General features: G+C 35.7%; 1 protein-coding gene and 1 pseudogene across 1 annotated transcript in view; one reads left to right on the top strand and one right to left on the bottom strand.

The window, feature by feature from the left end:
- Positions 1-20,707, bottom strand: part of FAM189A1 (family with sequence similarity 189 member A1) — a 556,488-nt gene that overhangs the window by 147,670 nt on the left and 388,111 nt on the right. The gene's annotated exons all lie outside the window — the stretch shown is intronic.
- Positions 12,215-12,949, top strand: LOC122743125 (annotated as a pseudogene).

Here is a 20,707-nt window from a genome sequence, read left to right as displayed (position 1 = left end):
CTGTTTAAAATAATTGATCGAGTCAAATCAATTCCTTTTGGGGTTTTTAAACCTAACCCCATGAGGATATTTTAAGGGGGTGGATAAAGGGCACACCTCACCTTTCCCCAAGACTTTTTAAGTTTCAATTTAGCTTAGGTTTTAACTATGGGAGTGCAAGGTGGGGAAGTCCAAGCTAAAGAATAGGGAGGGGCTTCATAAGGCAAGCTCACATTCCCATTCCCCTCTTTTGGAGATCATGTGGTACTAAGGATGGTCTTTCAAGGAAAGAGTATTAACTGTTTAAAATTGCTAACAGGCATCTCTCTAAAAGTTTATCAAATCCTCTCAACCAAATCAAACCATTTTCAAAACTCTGTCCAAATTCAAATCCTTTCTGTTATGTTACCCTCCCCTCATAGGATCAGGTCAAAGGGACTCAACCTTTCTTTGGCTTTTTTCCCCATTCTTCTCTTAACTCTACTTACTTAAACATTCTTTATTGCAAATTTCTTTTTGCCAGTTTTGAAATTAACCTTTCATTTTACAGTCTGGATTCCTCACTTTTCTTTATCTTCACTGCCTTATTAAGTCTCTCTCATCTTACTTCTCTTTATATTCCAGTCTAACATTGTAATGAATCACACTGTCTTTTTTTTTGTTTAGTCATTTCAGTTGTGTCCAACTCTCTGTAACCCCAGTAAGACCGCTAATAAGTTTCCAAGGCCAGATTTGAACTCAGGAAGATGAGCCTTTTTGATTCCAGACCTATGCCACCTAGTAGCCTTGTGGCAAAAGGAATGAGTTGAGCTGGATGAGTATTCATGGATGGATGGCAATCCCTGTCATTGAGGGAACTTCTGAACTGAAGATCTATTACATAAACATGAGCACACAGATGCAGCACTGATATTTAATTATAAAAGCTAGTATGAATCATGGCTTTAAAAACCCCTAGATGTACACAGGGAAAGGATTCAAATAGTTCAATATCTTCATTTTACTAATGAGAAAACTAAAACCCAGAGAAACTAAGTGATTCATCCAAGGTAGGAAGGTAGGAAGTAGTAGAGCAGAACTTTTAATCCATTTCTTCTGAATTCAAATCTAATACAATGAACTACACCATAAACTCGTCACAAATAACTTGTTTGGTATGAGTATTTAAGGTTGCATTCTTTTTTACTCAACTGAATCAAGCAATAAACACTAGAATCTAATAATATTTATGATTCTTAGTCAGTTATGTGAATGTGAAAACATGATTTGCTTTAGAAAGTCTTCAACAAAAGTTTATTTTGTTTGTCTAATTTTTTCCCCCAAGAATACCCTTGATCAGTGCAAAGACAATTCTCATAAAAATTTTACAATGAACAGTAAGTATATTGCTTGGTAATTATTTCCATTTCAATCCCTTTTCTGGTTTTGGTAAAGACATGATATTTATGAGCTTCTTCATTCTTTTAGAATTTTCAATTTTTGTAAAATTGTGAATACCAATCCCTAAGTGATTTTAATTTTAAAGTCATATTACCCCAGCACTGATTTCTTCTTACTGTATTTCATCAATTAGGCAATCATCTTGACTTTCTTATCAAATATCACTTCACTCTTTATTACATAGTACACTGGATATTGAAGCAGAGAGTTCAAATATGGTAATTCCATTATTGCTGCCATTAAAAAAACAGGTCACAACAAGAAAATGCTAACATATCTGACATTTCATATCTATTTATTGTGTTAATTATAGTTTCTAGAACAGGCTCTCCCAGGATAATATTATGAAGCTGAGACGTTCACCATGCTCTCTCTAAGATAGCTTTTTCCTTCAACTACTTTATGTTATTTTATGATGACACTGCTTATGATTTTCTGTCAATCATTCTGGAAATTAGTTTGTATAATGAATTTTTTTTTTCATGTCACTGTGCTTCACAAGATGATTGAGTATGTGCTGATATAGGGAGTTTGTGGACTCCTTTAGCTTCCTTACTATGGTGATTGTTTTCATCTGCTAAACTTTTCTAAGAAACTGTGACAGTGTCAAAGAATTCATGTTTGTCCACTTCTTAATTTGAATGTCAATCATTTAAACAGGTTGGGTTGGAAATGCTATAATTACATTTGGTGTCTTATCCTCATATTTATTCCTATTTTCTAATTTGGTATTTACTTTCATGTTAAAAGCTCATTCTAAATAGCTCATAAATTGTTTATTCAGAGGAACTCATGAATAACTAATAGTTACTTCTACAACCATAACTGCATAATTCTTGTCCATTAAAAGAGTCAATTCCTTTTCCTTTCCCCTTTTCTTTCTTTCCTTTCCCTTCAAGCATTGCCACATCTAGCATTTTCTGATCCTCTTCTAGACAAAAGTATTTATGATATAAAAGTGTGAGACCTGTGCACTGTCTTCATCCTGTCTCATTTCTTGATAATAAACTGATAATAATGAATGCTATAATGATAATGAATGAAAATAATTTTTATTTACAATATAATGGACTTCCTTCCCATACTCTATTGATCTTTGCACTAAAGTCACATCAAAGTATACGTTAATTTAGTGCAGAGTATTGTCAAGTTCTTCATAGAATTTGTCTATTTCATTCTCTGTAACAGATAGAAGCACTACTGATCTTTCTGGTAGCCTCTTAGTTCATGACCATGAGAACAATACAAGATTTAATGACCAATCAGGTTTCTTTTCTTTGGGATCTTTGTTGCCTTTACCAACATTTTTGTTCTCCTTATGAATTTGTGAGCTGTCCTTTTATTTAGCTATCATTTCTTTATGACTTCATTTTCATTGTCATTGAAATAATGTAAAAATGGACATGGTTCAGTTCTTTCTGGAATATATAAACTGGTGGGTCACTGGGCAAAGAGTAAAATGAATGTGTGTAAGCATTCTAAACAACAAAAGGTTCTGAACTGTTTTTGGCCATTTAATCTATCACTGAGAAATAAGAATTCATGGATTTGATTTTTTATGCATTTTATATGCAAATAGTCTTTTTTTAAAAAAAGAAATTATTATTTAGTTGACAAATTTCTAGTGACAAGTATTCTGAAAGTTGATCATAGTATACCAAGAAGTATATCTAGAAGGCATCTTGGGACCATCTAGTCCAATCCCTTTGCATTATAGATGAGGAAATTAAGGTCCAGACAAGTTAAGTTTCTTGCCCAGGGTCACACAGAGCAAGAGACTGGATTTAAAATTCAGGTCCCCTGATTCCAAAGACAGCAAACTTTTCCACCATATCACAATGCCTCTCACAACAGAAAGAACTTGCCAATCTCACTGACCTTACTCAAAGCCTTTCTAAATCAGTAGAATCACCATGCATGAAAATATTTTGCTGTCCACTGTTTAACTTGAACTAGGATAACTCAATTATGTGACAAAATGAAAAAGAGCAATTCTAGTGTTCCACTGCCTCATTTAAGTACAGATAAAACATGTGCACCTGACAGTGCCCAACCTGAATCAGAAGGAATCTATTATTTCAGTCAAGTCCTAGATTCTTAGACCATGTTCATTTAAGAGGTCCCTGTTCATTTAAGAGAAGACTACCTTTTGAGCTGTCATCAGCAATGTTTAAAAGAGGGTAGATTTGCATTGTTAGGGAAGAATTTTAGTTTTGGTAGACAGCAGGATATTTGACTGATTTCACATCAAGATTCAGTGATCTTGTCTGGCCCACGCTTTTTGTTTGTTTGATTGGTTGGTTATTTTTGTTTTTTTTTTGTTTTTAGTGAGGTGATTGGTGTTAAGTCACTTGCCCAGGGTCACACAGCTAGTAAGTGTCTGAGGCCAGATTTGAACTCAGGTACTCCTGACTCCAGGGCCGGTGCTCTATCCACTGTGCCACCTAACTGCCCCAGTCATTAAGTTTTTTTTTTTCTTTTTCAGGCAATGGGGGTTAAGTGACTTGCCCAGGGTCACACAGCTAGTAAGTGTCAAGTGTCTGAGGTCGAATTTGAACTCAGGTACTCCTGAATCCAGGGCCAGTGCTTTAACCACTGCGCCATCTAGCTGCCCCAGTCATTAAGTTTTAATAGGTGTGACTGTCATGGGATTTTGTAGTAGAATTGTTTATATTAAGACAACTGTCTTTATGAGAACTTATTTGGGGTTGGAGTCAGAAAGATCTGAATTAAAATTCAACCTTAGATACTTCCTAGTTGTGTGAACTTGGGCAAGTCACTTAACCTCTGACTGCCTAACAAAAAGATCCACTGGATCCACTGGAGAAAGTAATGGCAAAATACTTTAGTATCTGTGCAAAAAAAAAGCAACCAAACAAACAATCATGGAAAGCTATGGTCCATGGGATCATGAAGAGTTGGACATGACTCAACAACAACAAATTATGAATACATTTTTCCAAGTGTGTCACCATTTTACTTTCAGCATTTCCTTTTTTTTGACATTCTTTCATGCTGCTTTTTTCCTCTCCTATTTTTTTTTCTTTCTGTTTTCTGCTATTTAGAATGTTCACTGTTTAAATATTGAACTCTTTGGAAGAAAACTGTTATATGAACCTAATAAATAGGCCCATAAGTATACAGACAAATTGGTGCTACTTGATCTTAGAACCCTGAACTAAGAAAGTCATTCACATTTGCACCTTAGAAGGATATCATTATGTGAGATCTCTTATAAAGTCAGAAAACAAAGTATAACTCTCCTTGAAAAAGCTTTTCAAGTAACTTTGCCAAATTATTCAACATTTTCCACTGAATTTTATGTTAAACTTAATAACCTCTAATTTCAAAAAACATATATAAAAAAATCCCTTGAGTCAGTCACAGGGTCTTGAAATGAAAATCAAAGTAAAATGAGTGAGAAAACTCTTTGTTCCATAAAATCTGAGTTTTATTATAAATGAATGTTCAAACAGAGAGATCTTTGACTTTTGAAAATTGTAACTTGAATAATCAGCCTATTCCTTATCTTCCTACCTCTTGAAAATGGAAGTGATGTAGGAGGCAAAAAAGGGTTAATAGAAAAATTCAAGACCCAAGCTCTAGTACAGATATTAGCTCTAAAAGGGAGTCAGATCCCAGTTAATAGATAACTTATGTTAGGTTCTCATACCCATAGTGATCAACATCCATAACAGACCAGAACAGGTCAGGTCAAAATAACGATAAAGGAAAAAGACAACCCATAGAAAGTCTAATAAAAAATGATTATATTTTGAAACTAGCCATGGGAATCAGAAAGACATGCACAGAAAAGGCCAAATTTGTTCCCAGATTCATCTTATGATGTGTAAACCCCAAAAACACACCTCCACTGAAAAAGGTACCCACCTCAGGGGTTGGCTTAGGACCCCCAGGAACTCCAAATTAGGACAGGCCCTCCCTTGTACCTCCCCAAGGTGGAGATTAGAATGAGACTGATAATCAATTTATCCATACTATAATTATAACTGCCTTTCCTTTCCTTATTTGAGAGATACCTTTCCAATATTTTGGTTCTCTCCCTGTGGTCACTCACAGTATTGCAATAAAACTTGGGAAACCGAGTCACTGAGTCTTGTGGTTCTTTTGGGACGACTCACAATCAATTTGACCCCAAATTCTAGCCTACATCAGAAGCACAAAGAGCTGAAACATAATTTAGCTAGATCATCACTGATATTTGTGGATTATCGCAGTACCACATACCCTCATTTTTGTCTTTATTTTTTAGTCATTTGCCATGTATTTCTATATGTAAGTTTGTTTAATGTTTCTTTGCTGAAGGAACTCATTTATTCATTCAAAAAACATTTATTAAGAGGCTTATTTATACAAAACACTTTAGGCATATAAGGAGATTAAGTTAAATAAAATATGGTCCTAGCCCATAAGGAGCTTACACACTTTACATTGATATTAAAATTGCCCTTATCTATGCAAATTTCTAAACAATAACTACCAAAAAAGGGTCATAAACTCATGCTTAAAAGACACACACACACACACACACAAACACATTTTTAGCATCTAGCACAATGTGTTGTAGGTGCTTAATAAATATTTCTTAAATTGAAATTGCCTAAGTAAGGATTTCTTGGTGAATTTTTTTGGTACTGGATTTCTTGCTGGATCAGAGATTCTTAGGCATTTTTGTTGTTGTTATTGAATCTTTTTTTTTTAGTTATGTCTGATTTTTTGTGACTCATTTGGAGTTTTCTTGGCAAAGATACAGAGTGATTTGTCATTTCCTTCTCCAGCTCATTTTACAGATGAGGAAACTTAGTCAAACAGGGTTAAGTAACTTACCCAGGGTCACAAAACTAGTAAGTGTTTGAGGCCAGATTTGAACTGAAGAAAATAAGTCTTTCTGACTTCAGGCCCAGCATACTACCACATGCGTAGCTGCATGGTCCTTTCCTACTTTTTTGCCAAAAATAATAGTTCAAGTTATGCAAAAACCTCATATTTTGCCCTTTATATGAAAAACTAAAAACCATTTCAATAAAAGAAGGGAATGCTTTTAATATTTACACCTGGAATTAAACCTACTATTTACTTTAAAACTTCAGCTATAAGCACTGGTGATATTATGCAGTATACTCATATTAAATATGAGAGTATTATGAAATAATAATGCTCACTAAGAGATAGATTTTGGACTAGAGTGCTCATGTGGAATAGAACTTTAGAAATAGCACCATTCAACTTACAGGGGGTTGATGGCATAGTAAAGGGAAGGTTCTAACTGAGTACTCCCTACATTCCCCTCTAAACCACTTTAAAATAACATTAAATGAAATTATAAAGTAACATAACCAACAAAGTCAGCTTGAGGTATTTTTTCCATACCAGGACAACTTAGAAGGACAGAAAGAAAGATGAATGGCCATGGGCTGGGGACTGGCCTAGAGCACAGTGCCATGGCTACATCAGCTTTGTGTAGGCAACAGTGGTAGTGTCTCCAGCAGCAGCAGCAGCAGCAGCAGCAGCAGCAGCAGCAGCAGCAGTAGTAGTAGTAGTAGTAGTAGTAGTAGTAGTAGAAGAAGGGGAACTCATCACCCAAAGACTCAGAGAAACTAAGGGGACTGAATACCTAGTTAAAAAGAAATAACAGAGGATTTTGTGCTAGTACCAGGCACAGTACCAAGGAACCATTTGGCAACTTTATTGGCTATTACCCAGTTCCAGGTATCAGTTCCAGAGCAGAGAGGAAAACTTGCAGTTGCAAGGAAACAGGGGCCTAGTTATAGTTCACAGTTCCAAGGAAGAAAGGAGTTGTCACAAGAAATAGTTGCTCTACCTGGGTAAGGATGAGAGCTGAGACCAGGAGAAGAGGGACTATATCACTCTCTGAATCACAGGTCCTTGGAAGTATTGACAACTTACAAGCCTCCAGAACTAGTTATGAAAATAGCAGGATAAAAAAGCCTGAACCTTGGGAGACTGACTCCCACTCCCAAACTCACCCCAGAGTTAAGCAAAGCCTAAGTCCAAATTTAAGAAATAGACTAGAAAAATGAGCAAACAATAACAAAAACAAACAAAAAAACCACCTGACCATAAAAAGCTAGTATCATTATAAGAAAGCTCAAGCCATAAATGCAGAAAAAGACAATAGTGTAAAACATCTAACATAAAAGAATCAAAGAAAAATGGAGATTGAACAGAAACCCAAAACAATTCCTAGAAATGCTAAATAGATAAGATATTGAAATCAAAAAGACTTTAAAAAAAATTAAATAAGATTAGCAAAGGTAAAATTATTAAAAGAAATGGAAGCAATGCAAGAAAATTATGAAAAGAAAATTAACAGCATGGTAAAAGAGGCACAAAACATACTGAAGAAAATAACACTTTACAAACAGAAATGGCCAAATTAAAAAAAAAAAGTATAGAACTTTACTGATGAAAATAACTCCTTAAAAAGCAGTTGGTAAAATGGGAAAAAAATCTTAGTAATTGGAGAAATATTAAGTTCTCAAGCACTGACCAAGCCAATAGAATAAAAATTATAATTATACCTAAATTATTCAGTTCCAAACTACCAAAGGATTCTTTTTTTTTTTTGAGCCAGAAAAAATAATAATGGGAGTGGAGCCACAATGGCAGCACTCATCCAAGATCCCACAAAATTCTCCTCCAAAAAAACTTTTAAATAATGCTAAGGCATTACTATAATTGCAGAGTAAACACAAGGTCATCATGAGACATTTTTCTTGCCAAAGATAACTTAGGAGGTTGGAAGGAGAGATCTGTGACATAGGGATGGAGCCTGGCATGCGACCCATGTGGATATAACATCAGTGGGGAGACTAGGTGGTAGCAACAGAAGCATCAACAGCTTTGGGAGCTCTCAGGGCAGAGACAGTAAGACATTCTGACAATTGGTCAGAGAGATATTACAAGAGAACTCTGTAATCTGGATGGGGGACCAGAATCTGTTTGGCAACTCCATTGCCAATATCTACTTCTGATAACAAAGTTGAAGAATGAAGAAGACTACTTTCAGTCAAAAAGAGCAGGAGGAGCAATATGAATTGCAATCCCAAGGGATGAGGGGACTCTTCCTGGTTAAGGATCAAAGTACAAACAAGGCAAGCAGTGATCACACTTGTCCCCAGATCATACTACCTTAAAAGCATTAAAAACTTCCAAATCCCCAGAAATGAATTACTGAAAACAATAATGCAAAAAAGGTTGACATTTGCGGAAGTATTCCCCCTCCTGCCACCAAGCTTCTAGGCTGTGAACAGAGAACATCATTAATATAAAGTTCAAAACCAAGGAATGGGGTGGGGAAATCAGCAAACAACAACTAAAAAAAAATAACCTTACCATAAATAAGCACTGTGGTGACAGGGAAGATCAAGACACACATTTGGAAGTTGAAGATAGCCTCAAAGGAAAAAGAAATGTGAACTAGACACAAGCCCAACAAGAATTACTGGAAAGTTAATAAATGAAAAGAAAAGAAAGGAAAAAATAGGTAAATAAATGAGAATGAAAGAAGAAAATTATGAAAAGACAACTAATAGCTTGATAAAGGAGGCACAAAAATACTGAAGAAAATAGCATTTAAAAAAACAGAATTGTCCTAATAAAAAAAAGAGGTACACATTTTCACTGATGAAAATAATACCTTAAAAAGCAGAACTCCTAAAGTGTTTGGGGGGGGAGGGGAGAGATACAAAAGCTCACTGAAGAAAATAATTCCTTTAAAATCTGAATTGGGTAATTGAAAGCTAATAACTCCATGAGACATCAAGAAACAATAAAACAAAGACAAAATGAAAAAAAGGAGAAAATGTGAAATATTTCACTGGAAATATAATGACCTAGAAAACAGATTTAGGGGAGACATTTATGGATTTTTGAGCTTCCTCAAAACCATGATCAAAAAAGAAAGAACATGGAAATCATATTTCAAGAAATTATGAAAGAAAACTGCCCCAATATCCTTGAAGCAGAGAAAAAAATGGAAATGAAAAGAATCTACTCATCACCTCCTAAAAGATATCCCCAAATGAAAACTCCCAGGAATATTATAGCCAAATTTCAGAGTTCCCAGGTCAAAGAGAAAATACTTCAAATAGCCAGAAAGTATTCAGATTATCATAGAACCAAAGACAGGATCATACAAGGTATAGAAGTTACCACATTAAAGGAGGAGAGAGCTCAGAATGGGATATCCTAGAAGGAAAATAAGCTTGCTGAAAACCAAGAATAACCTACATAGCAAAATTGAGTATAATCCTTCAAAGGAAAAAATGGACATTTAATCAAATAGGGGACTTTCAAGAATTCCTGATGAAAAGACCAAAGGTAACAATAATATGATATGCAAATACAAGATTCTAGAAAAGCATACAAAAGTAAATGTGAAAGAGAAATCAAAGAGTTTCAGTAAGATTAAACTGTTTACATTTCTATATGAAAAGATAATACAAGTAATTCCTAAGAACTTTATCATTACTAGGGCAGTTTAGAAGGATTCTCTATCCACAGAGGGCATGGGACTAAGTCAATTACATTGGTATGTTGTAAAAAATAATATGGATGGGTGAAAAGAAAGTCTTGGGAGAAGGGAGAAGAGAGAGAAAGAATGGGAAAGTTATCTTAAATAAAAGGGGCACACAAAGAAAAGCTTTTACAGTGGAAAGGAAAATACTAGGGATAGTGGACAGGCAATGCTTAAACCTCACAAATCTAAACTGGCTTGGAGCAGCTAGGTGGTGTAGCAGATAAAGCATCAGCCCTGGGTTCAGGAAGACCTGAGTTCAAATTCAGCCTCAGACATTTGACACGTACTAGCTGTGTGACCCTGGTCAAGTCACTTAAACCTCACTGCCCCACCCCTTCCCCCCCAAAACTAAATTGACTCCAAGTGGGAATATATATACATACACAATATACACGCACATTTAGATACAGACATTTATTTTGCCCAACAGGGAAGTGGGGGGGGGGGGAAGGGGACAAGAGAAAGGAGAGGAGTGATAAAAAGAAGGCAGTGGTCAGAAGCAAAACTTAGTTTAGAGGAAGGACCAGATAAAAAAGAGAAAGAAAAAAGGATAAACAGAAGAAAATAAGGACGGATGAAAATGCATAGTTAGTAATTATAACTGTGAATGTGAATGGGATGAACTCACCTATAAAACAGAATCAGAATAAATTAGAAAACAGAATCTAACAATGTTATTTAAAAGAAACACACGTGAAACAGAGAGGAAAAGAGTTAAAATAAGGACTTGTACCTGAAACTATTATGCTTCAGCTTAAATAAGAAGAGCAGGGATATTGATCCTGATCTCAAATAAAGCAAAAGCAAAAATAGACCCAATTAAAAGGGATAAGCAGGAAAATGACATCTTGCTAAAAAGAACCATAGAAAATGAAGAACTATCAATACTAAACACAGAGGCACCAAATGGCATGGCATCCAAATTCTTAAAGGAAAAAAATGAATTACAGGAGAAAATAGACAGTAAAACTATACTAGTAGGGAACCTCAACTTTCTCCTTTCAGAGCTAGATAAATCTAACAATTAAATAAATAAGACATAAGTTAAAAAGATGAATAGAATCTCAGAAAAGTTAAATATGACAGAACTCTGGAGAAAATGGATAGGAATAGAAAGAAGCATATATTTTTCTCAACTGTATATGGTATCTGCACAAAAACTGACCCTGCATTAAAGCATAAAAACCTCACAACCAAATAGAAAAAAGTAGAAATATTAAATGTACCCTTTTCCAACCATAATGCAATAAAATTACATTAAATAAAGGGCAATGAAAGCATATTTTAAAGGTTAATTGGAAACTAAATAACTAAATCTTAAAAAAATAAGTGGGTCAAAGGACAAATCATAGAAATAATCAATAATTTCATTTAAAAGAATGACAAAAATCATACCACATATCAAAATTTGTGAGGTTCAGCCAAAGTAGTACTTAGGAGAAATCTTTTATATCTAAACTTATAAACAGAAGAGAGAAAGAACAGATCAATGAATTGGGTATGCAGCAGCAGCAACAACAACAAAGAAAACAAGAAAAAGAACAAATTTAAAATCCCTCAAATAAACAACAAAATGGGAATCTTGAGAATCAAAGGAAAGCTTCATAAAATTGAAAGGCAAAAAAATTGAACTAACAAATAGTTAAGATATGGTTTATTGGGGGGAAAATTAAAAAGATAAATCATTGGTTAATTCAATGAAAAAATGAAAGAAAACCAAATTACCAGTCAAAAAATTTTTTTCAGTCACAAGAATTAAAAGAATGAATTCACCACCAATGAAGAATGAAATTAAAGCAACTATTACGAGTTATTTTGAGGGGCAGCTAGGTGCTGCAGTGGATAAAGCACCGGCCCTGGATTCAGGAGGACCTGAGTTCAAATCCGGCCTCAGACACTTTAACACTTACTAACTTGTTTGACCCTGGTCAAGTCACTTAACCCCAACTGCCACACACACACACACACACACACACACACACACACACACACACACACACACACACACGCACAAGTTATTTTGCCCAATTATATGCCATTAAAACTGACAAAGTGAAATGGATGATTATTTTTTAAAAATATAAACTGCTCAAGTTAATAAGAAGAGAAAATAAGATAAATAAGACTATCTTAGAAAAAGAAATGAGAAAGCAGAAGTTGAGGAACCCCTCTGAGCCATTCTCTCCAGTCTGCGCTCTGCTGCTTGTCGTCCTTCTCTTCTTTGACCAGTCCATGGCCAAGTACCCCTACTGGACGGGCCCCGGGGGCGGTTCTGGCCCCGGGCCTGCCGCTGCCATGTCCCTCCCAGACCAGAGTTTCCTGTGGAACGTCTTTCAGTGGGTTGATAAAGACAGGAGTGGAGTAATATCTGACAGTGAACTTCAACAAGCTCCATTTAATCCTGTGACTGTCAGATCAATCATGTCGATGTTTGACTGAGAGAACAAAGCAGGAGTGAACTTTGGTGAATTCACTGGAGTTTGGAAGTATATCACAGATTGGCAGAATGTCTTCTGGACATATGATAGAGACAACTCTGGAATGATTGACAAAAATGAACTAAAGCTAGCATTATCAGGTTTTGGTTATCGGTTATCTGACCAGTTTCATGATATCCTTATCTGAAAGTTTGACAGACAAGGAAGAGGACAGATTGCTTTTGATGATTTCATTCAAGGCTGCATTGTCTTACAGCGGTTGACAGATATATTCCGGCGCTATGATACCGATCAGGATGGCTGGAATCAAGTGTCTTATGAACAGTATCTTTCCATGGTCTTCAGTATTGTATAACATTCACCTTTGGAGGTTATCGATGAGACTGTTATGGAAAAAAAGACTGGAAATGCCAAATCCCTTATCTCATCACGTCATGAAAAAGAACACTGAAGCAACTCAAGATTGTCTTCCTCCCAAATTTTATACAATTGCTATATTTTTTTCAAAATCCTAACGGTGTGTATATATATATATATATATATATATATATATATATATATATATATATATATGTGAAAAGGCTAATTAATATTTTACCCTGGGAGCAGCTAGGTGGCGCAGTGGATAAAGCACTGGCCCTGGATTCAGGAGGACCTGAGTTCAAATGTGACCTCAGACACTTGACACTTACTAGCTGTGTGACCCCGGGCAAGTCACTTAACCCTCATTGCCCCGCAAAAAAAATTTTTTTTTACCCCAATAACTATAGCCATATAGCTCTCCAGATGCAAAAATATATTTAGTTTGTGGTCATTTGTGCCATGAAGTACAATATGTATAACTTTGCTTCAGGCATCCTGCATGGAGAATGCATTGTGTCTTTTGTAGATGTCTCTACTCCTCTTGTCAGAATGCTACTACTAATTAATAATTAATCAGAATTTTAAAATAGTATGGAACTTGCACAAAATAAGGCTTTTCTTGTGCCTTACTTTTTTTTTTTTTTAGTGAGGCAATTGGGGTTAAGTGACTTGCCCAGGGTCACACAGCTAGTAAGTATTAAGTGCCTGAGGCCGGATTTGAACTCAGGTCCTCCTGACTCCAGGGCCGGAGCTCTATCCACTGTGCCACCTAGCCGCCCTGTGCCTTACTTTTTAAAAGGGGGTTTATTGTTGTATCCATTTTAATATATAAGCAATAAAGGAAATGGTACAGACTAGTGTTTTAACACTATTTTCATACCTTTTGAATCAATGATATCATCACTGTTTCAGAGATGCTGTTATGGGCTGTTCAGAGGCAAAGCATTGCTTGGACAGAGGTTTCTTGGCAAGTCTGGTCACGGCTGTTTACTCCCACAACCAAGTCATTGAATACAGTGACGAAAGCTGGGAGATTAAAAATGTAGAACACTAGTATGGAGCATCATGCTGTATAAATTCTATGTTTGTAAACAGCATGGCTTTTTCGTAAATCATCATGCTTAAAACATCATGTCATTCCCTTGACTCTGTGAAATAAACAAGCATAAGCTACTGTTGACATGTGATGGGGGGGGGGGCTGATCAGCAGTAATGAATTTTAGCTATATGATGAATCCACATTCTAGAGAAGGAACTAGGGGAACAAATGCATGGCAATCACTATGGTTCATAACCTAAATCTTGTCATTTCCAAAATTCACAAAATTTGAAATTATATGGTTTTAAAAAAAAGAAAAAGAACTGAACAAGCCATAAATGCATTTCCTAAGAAAAAATACCCAGAACCAGTTAATTTACAAGTGAATTATATCAAATATTTAAGGAAAAATTAATAACAATATTATATAAGCTATTTGAAAAAAAAACAGGTAAAGAAGGAGTCCTATCAAATGCTTTTCTAGGCACAAATATGGTTCTGATAACTAAACCAGGGAGAACAAAACTGGATGAAGAAAATTATAGACCAATTTTCTTAATATTTGTTGACAGTTGTTTTTATGATGAGATATTGCTTATTTTCTTCTATTTTTTTCTTTTTTTAACACTGTTTTACTGTTTCCTGATGCCTCATTAAGTCATTAGCTTGCACTTGCCCAGTTCTAATTTTTAAGGATCCCTTGTAGTCTCTTTATAACCAGTTGCCTGATCCCTTTATCATTGCTAGTGAAAACTGCTGAAGCCACAGTTGCTGCTATTGCCACAAACAAAGACTGGTGTTGCTGCCATGTGGGCTTTTGACCAGGTTCTTCTCAGTGTCACCTTTCCTTCCAACCTCCCTAAGCTGTCTTGGGCAGGAAAAATGTCTCATTCTGACCTTTTGTTGCCACTGCAACTCCAGAAATTGATTTGAGATATTATATTAAAGTTGTTTGGTAGAGAATGTTGGGAGAGTTCAATTGCACTGCTTCCTCTACCTACCAATCTTGACTGAACCTGGAAATCCTCAAAGCTTTTCCTTTCAAAGAAAGTTGAGAGTTCTTTCATCATACAACCAAAACCAGGTAACAGACGCTGAACTGAGCACTCCCAGTCTAATATTGGGTTTTTTCTTCTCAACCCCAGTTTTCTATTATAGCTAACTATATCAATTATGATAAACCACTCTTACCTCCAAGATCCTCTCTAGCTTAGCTGCACATGAATGTGAACTAGGAATAAAGGTAGCCTAAGTATGCAAAGGTCATCAGCTAACCCAAATTTCTGTCATTATTATACATATATTTCAGCTGCAAAACCTGATCACTTTGGTCCTGTAATTTGTCCAGAAAAAAAAATTTCTTCCTGCCTACTTTTAATTTTATATTTACTTATCAGTATATATGTTGCTTTCCCCCCAAATAAAGTAAGTGCCTGAGCAAACTTTTGTTTTCATATTCCCACATTCTTACACAATGTTGGGCAAATAGTAGAAACTAAATAAAAGCTTATTTAATTTAATTCTTAATAATCTGTAACAAAATGATACTTGATCCCACAGGAGGAGGTATGGAATGTGTTTTCATACACACACGCAATTATGTGTGTGTGTTATCTGCAACATACAATGTTGAATCAAATACAGTTGACTTAACAAGAACCAGAAAAATAGTATAGATAGAATGGAGAGGGTCCTAGACACAGTATAGGGGAGACATGTACTAAGTGCATAGGAGATGGATGATGATCCAGCAAAAGAAACTGAAGAGGAACAGTTAGATGATCAGCACAGAATAGTATAATGGAAGGCAAGGGAAGAGAGGGTATCCAGAAGGAAGAACTAGTCAATAATGTCAGAATAAGGAATCAGATAGCTCACTGACCTTCAAATTAGATTTGATTCAATTATTTAAGTGTAAGGACTTCAAAATGAAGCACATCTGATATTACTTTTATAGTCTGCCATGATCTAGCTCCAGAGTCTAAAAGTAAAGGTGCTACCTGTCCAGTTTTTACTGTTATCAGTTCTGTCTCAGAATACACAGATATATAAAAATATTTTATTTTCTATTATGTTTATTTTTTAACATTCCTTTTTAAAATTTTGAGTTCCAAATTATCTCCCTTCCTCCAACCCTTCCTTTACCCACTAAGAAGGCAGGCAATATGATAAAAGATTTCATTTAGTTTGTTTTCTTTGGAGTGTCTTCAAGTTCATTAGAATTCAAATTTCTAACTAAAATCTTTCATGGTGATATTTTAGGAATTTAAAGTAACAAAACATTTATGAATGATCAATATTTCAAAATTTTATTTTCCTTAGTAACACATTCATGAGATCTAATTAAAATTCATTAAAAAACAGACAGTTGCTGAGAATACATTAAGGTTTCTGATAAAGGCAACAGATCTAAAAACTTTTTTTTTCATTGCTCTTGGGAATATACAGCATAAGGACAAAAGTGAAAACTGTCTTTAGAAACAAGTCATTCCCTTTAGCCAAAAATTTTTTTAGACTGGGATGTAATTTGTTTTCTCCCCACATAAAAAGATATATTGAGAGAAAATTTCATTTTATGTTAGAAAAAATATTTTTGAGCCTTTTTACATGAATGTTAGAATCAAATGAAGTAGTTCTTTGTGTATTCTCAAAATAGTTATGTTTTTCCTCAAACTCCATATTCTTTAATTCTAATAACTATTGTAAAAATGCTTTAACTCACCTGCCATGTCCTGCTGCAAATCTTTAAAATTACAATTGCTACCCTCCAGAAGACTATACTTATAACTATTCTTTCTCTGTACTTCCCAAATGATTAATCCCTTTGTCGGAGAAAAGGGCATGAACTGAGATGAAGAAAACACAAGGTATAAAGCAGGCTGATAGTGTAGTTTTTCTATAATGGATATTTTAAATTAGATATTTCATAGGCCCCTATGATTAAACATGCCCAAAACAGAACTAATTTTCTTTGCCAACAAATTCACCTCTCTTCAGAACTTCCCTATTTCTGTTAAAAAAACCACTTTCCTCCTAGGCGCCTAGGTTCATAAACTCAGTGCCTCCCTGAACTCTTCACTCACACTCACTTCATATATCTAATCAGTTGCCAAGTTTTGTAGTTTCTACATCATTTACATTATATCCCTTCTTTCTACTCAGTCACTATCCTATTTAGGCTATCATAACCTCTCATATGGGCTGAGGCAAGAGATGATGATAACCTAAAGTGTTCTAATTGGTCTACTTGTCTAAAATCTCTTCCTTCTCCTTTCATTCTACACAGTTTACCAAGTGATTTTTTTCTTCTTTTTTAATGATAGAAGTATTTTGTTATTTTCCAGTTACATATAAGGATAGTTTTCCACATTTGTCTTCATAGGATTTTTAGTTCCAAATTTTTCTCTCACCATCCCTTCCCTACTTCTTCCCCAAGAGAGAAAGCAATCTGATATAGGTTGTATATGTGCAATCACATTAAACATATTTCTGCATTAGTCATGCTGTGAAAGAAGAATGAGAGCACAAGGTAAAAACCTCCAAAAAGAAGGAAAAATAAAAACCAGCCCCAAAATAGAAACAGTATGGTTCAATCTGCATTCATAAACCACACTTCTTTTTTTTTTTTTTTTTAGTGAGGCAATTGGGGTTAAGTGACTTGCCCAGGGTCACACAGCTAGTAAGTGTTAAGTTTCTGAGGCCGGATTTGAACTCAGGTACTTCTGACTCCAGGGCCAGTGCTCTATCCACTGCGCCACCTAGCTGCCCCAACACTTCTTTTTTCTGGATGTTGAGAACATTTTCTATCATGAAGTTCTTTGAAATTCTTTTGGACCATTGCATTGCTAAAAAGAGGCAAGTCTATCACCATTGTTCATCACATAATGTTAATGTTACTGTGTACAATATTCTCCTGGTTCTTTTCCTCTCAGTCAGCATCAGTTCATGTAAGTCCTTCCAGTTTTCTCTTAACTCCTGCTCATCATTACTTTTCACATTGATTTTTAAAAATTTTGTGTTCTAAATTTTCTTCCTCCCTCCCTCCTTGACCCTCCCTATGAAATCCAGCAATTCAATATACATCATACATGTGTAATTATGCAAAACATCTTCTCATTAGTCAGGTTGTGAAAGAAAATAGACAAAATACCTTTAGAAAGAGGAGCTAACAAATAAAACTATACTTCAATCTGTATTCAGATATCATCAGTTCTTCCTCTGTTGATGGTTTGCATTTTTCATACATCCTTTCTTCTTTCATCCTGCTCATCATTTCTTTCATAGTTACCATTGCTAACTGTATTACCCTCCATCTTATTCCCTCCCCTTGATATTTACTCTGTTTTCTATCTTCCTTCACCCTATCCCTCCTTGAAAGTGTTTTGCTTTTTACTGTCCCCTCCCCAAATCTGCCCATCCTTTCTTTGCCTCCCCCCATTTCCTTCCCCTCTCACTTTCCCTCAGGGCACAATATATTATTATATCCACTTGAGTGTGCATGTTATTCCTCCTTTGATCCAATTCTGATAAGAGTAAGGTTCATTCATTCCCCCACTCCTTTGCCATCTTCCCCTCCACACCATAAGGTTTTTTTTATATCTTTTATGTGAACTACTTTTCTCCAATCCACCTCTCCCTTTCCCTTTCTTCCAGTGCACTCCTCTTACCCCTTAATTTTATTTTAAAGATGTCATCGTGGTCAGCTAGGTGACACAGTGGACAAAGCACCAGCCCTGGACCCAGGAGGCCCCAAGCCCAAATCCAGTGCCAGACATACGCTACCCCACCCTGCCTGCCCCACCAAAAATAAGGATAAACAAAAAATAAATGCTTTACAGATATCATCCCTTCATATTCAATTCACACCTGTGCCCTCTAAGTATATTACTTTCAGCTACCCTAATACTGAGAAGGATCTTATGAGTTAGGAGTATTATCTTTGCATGTAGGATTATAAACAGTTTAATCTTTTAACATCCCTCATGATTTCTTTTTCCTGTTTACCTTTTTATGCTTCTCTAGGGTCTTGTATTTGAAAATTCAAATTGTCTATTTGGTTCATGTCTTTTCATCACAAATGCCTGAAAGTTTTCTTTTTCATTGAAGTCCCATTTTTCCCCCTGAAACATTAAACTCATTTTTGCTGAGTAGGTAATTTTTGGCTGCATTCCCAGTTCCTTTGCCCTCTGGAATACCATATTCCATGCCCTCTGGTCCTTTAATGTAGATGCTGCTAGATCTTGTGTTATCCTGACTGTGGTTCCATAGTACTTGAATTGTTTCTTTCTACCTGCTTGCAATATTTGCTCCTTGACCTGGGAGCTCTGGAATTTGGCTATAATATTCCTGGAAGTTTTGCTTTTGGGATCTCTTTCAGGAGGTGATGGATGGATTCTTTCAATTTCTATTTTACCTTCTGCTTCTGGAATATCAGGGCAATTTCCCCTGACAATTTCTTGGAAGATGATGTCTAGGATTTTTTTTTTATCATGGCTTTCAGGAAGTCCAATGATTTTCGAATTGTCTCTCCTAGATCTATTTTCCAGGTCAACTGTTTTTCCAAGGATATATTTCATATTGCCCTGTATTTTTTTATTCAATTGGATTTGCTTTACTGTGTTTTGGTTTCTCATAAAGTCACTAGCTTCCATTTGTTTAATCTTATTTCTTAGGCAATTATTTTCTTCAGAGAGCTGTTGTGTCTCCTTTTCCATTTGGCTTTTCAAGCTGTTGACTCTTTTCTCATGACTCTCCTGCATTGGTTTAATTTCTCTTTCCATTCTTTCCTCCATATCTCTAAATTTTCCTTCTCTCTCTCCTATGTTCTCTTCAAAGTCCCTTTTGAGCACATCTATGGCCTGAGACCAATTAATATTTTTTCTTGGAAGCTTTGAATGTTGGAGCTTTGACTTTGTTATTATTTTCTTCTGAGGGTGTATTCTGGTCTATCTTTTCCCCAAAGAAACTCTCTATTGTCTGCTGTTTTCTTTGCCTACTCATCTCAGCCTGGAAGCAGATGTGTGATTGGAATCTGATTCTCTGTGGTTGGAAGCTTGGCATGCCTGTCCCCCACTGGGCTACCACCACTTGAGTCAGCCCACTGGTTCAGAACCAGGGTTCTTCACTGCAACTCCAGCAGAGAGAATAGCCACTTCACCCTGGCCAACTGCCAAAGCCCCTCACCAATCCGTGAGCTGAGCCTCAGAAGCCGCTGATGTGGAAGACTCAGAGACCCTGGAAGCACTGTCTGTTCCTGGCTGGGTCTGTAGCACTGCTGAGTTCCTCTCTCTGCCCAATCAGTTGCTGTCTTTGGCTGGAAAATAATCTCACTCTGTTATTATGTGGGTTAGGCTGCTCTGAGGGTTGTTAATGGCATTATTTTGTAGTGAGTGGATGGTTTATCAGAAGCTTGCGGGAGTCAGAGCCTTTCCTCTGCCATCTTGGGTTCACCCCCTGTGATTTTTTTCAAAACCACATATCTGATTAAGTCACTCTTCTAATAATTGGTATTGAATATAAACTTATATGTTGTTTTATAAAACAATTCACAATTCCAAAGAAAGAAATAGAAAGAAATTACATTAAAAATAACTATGGAATATATAAAATACTTGGGAGTCTACTTTATAAGGAATGCTTAGGAATAATATGAATACAACTACAAAACACTCTAGAGAAATATAGTTCCAAATAATTGGGGAGATACTAATTGATCATAGTTGAGTCAATGTAATTGAGTCAATGTAATAAAAATGGCAATTCTATATAAGCTAATTTACTCATTCAGTGCCACATCAATCAAATTACTGAAGGATATGTATTAAACACATGGCCTTCAGGATGCATATGGCCTTTAACACCCCAATTGTTGCCAAAACCAGATTA

The sequence above is a fragment of the Dromiciops gliroides genome, chromosome 2 (assembly GCF_019393635.1).
Source record: "Dromiciops gliroides isolate mDroGli1 chromosome 2, mDroGli1.pri, whole genome shotgun sequence".
Taxonomy (NCBI): domain Eukaryota; kingdom Metazoa; phylum Chordata; class Mammalia; order Microbiotheria; family Microbiotheriidae; genus Dromiciops; species Dromiciops gliroides.
This window is presented reverse-complemented; position numbering and strand designations above follow the sequence as displayed.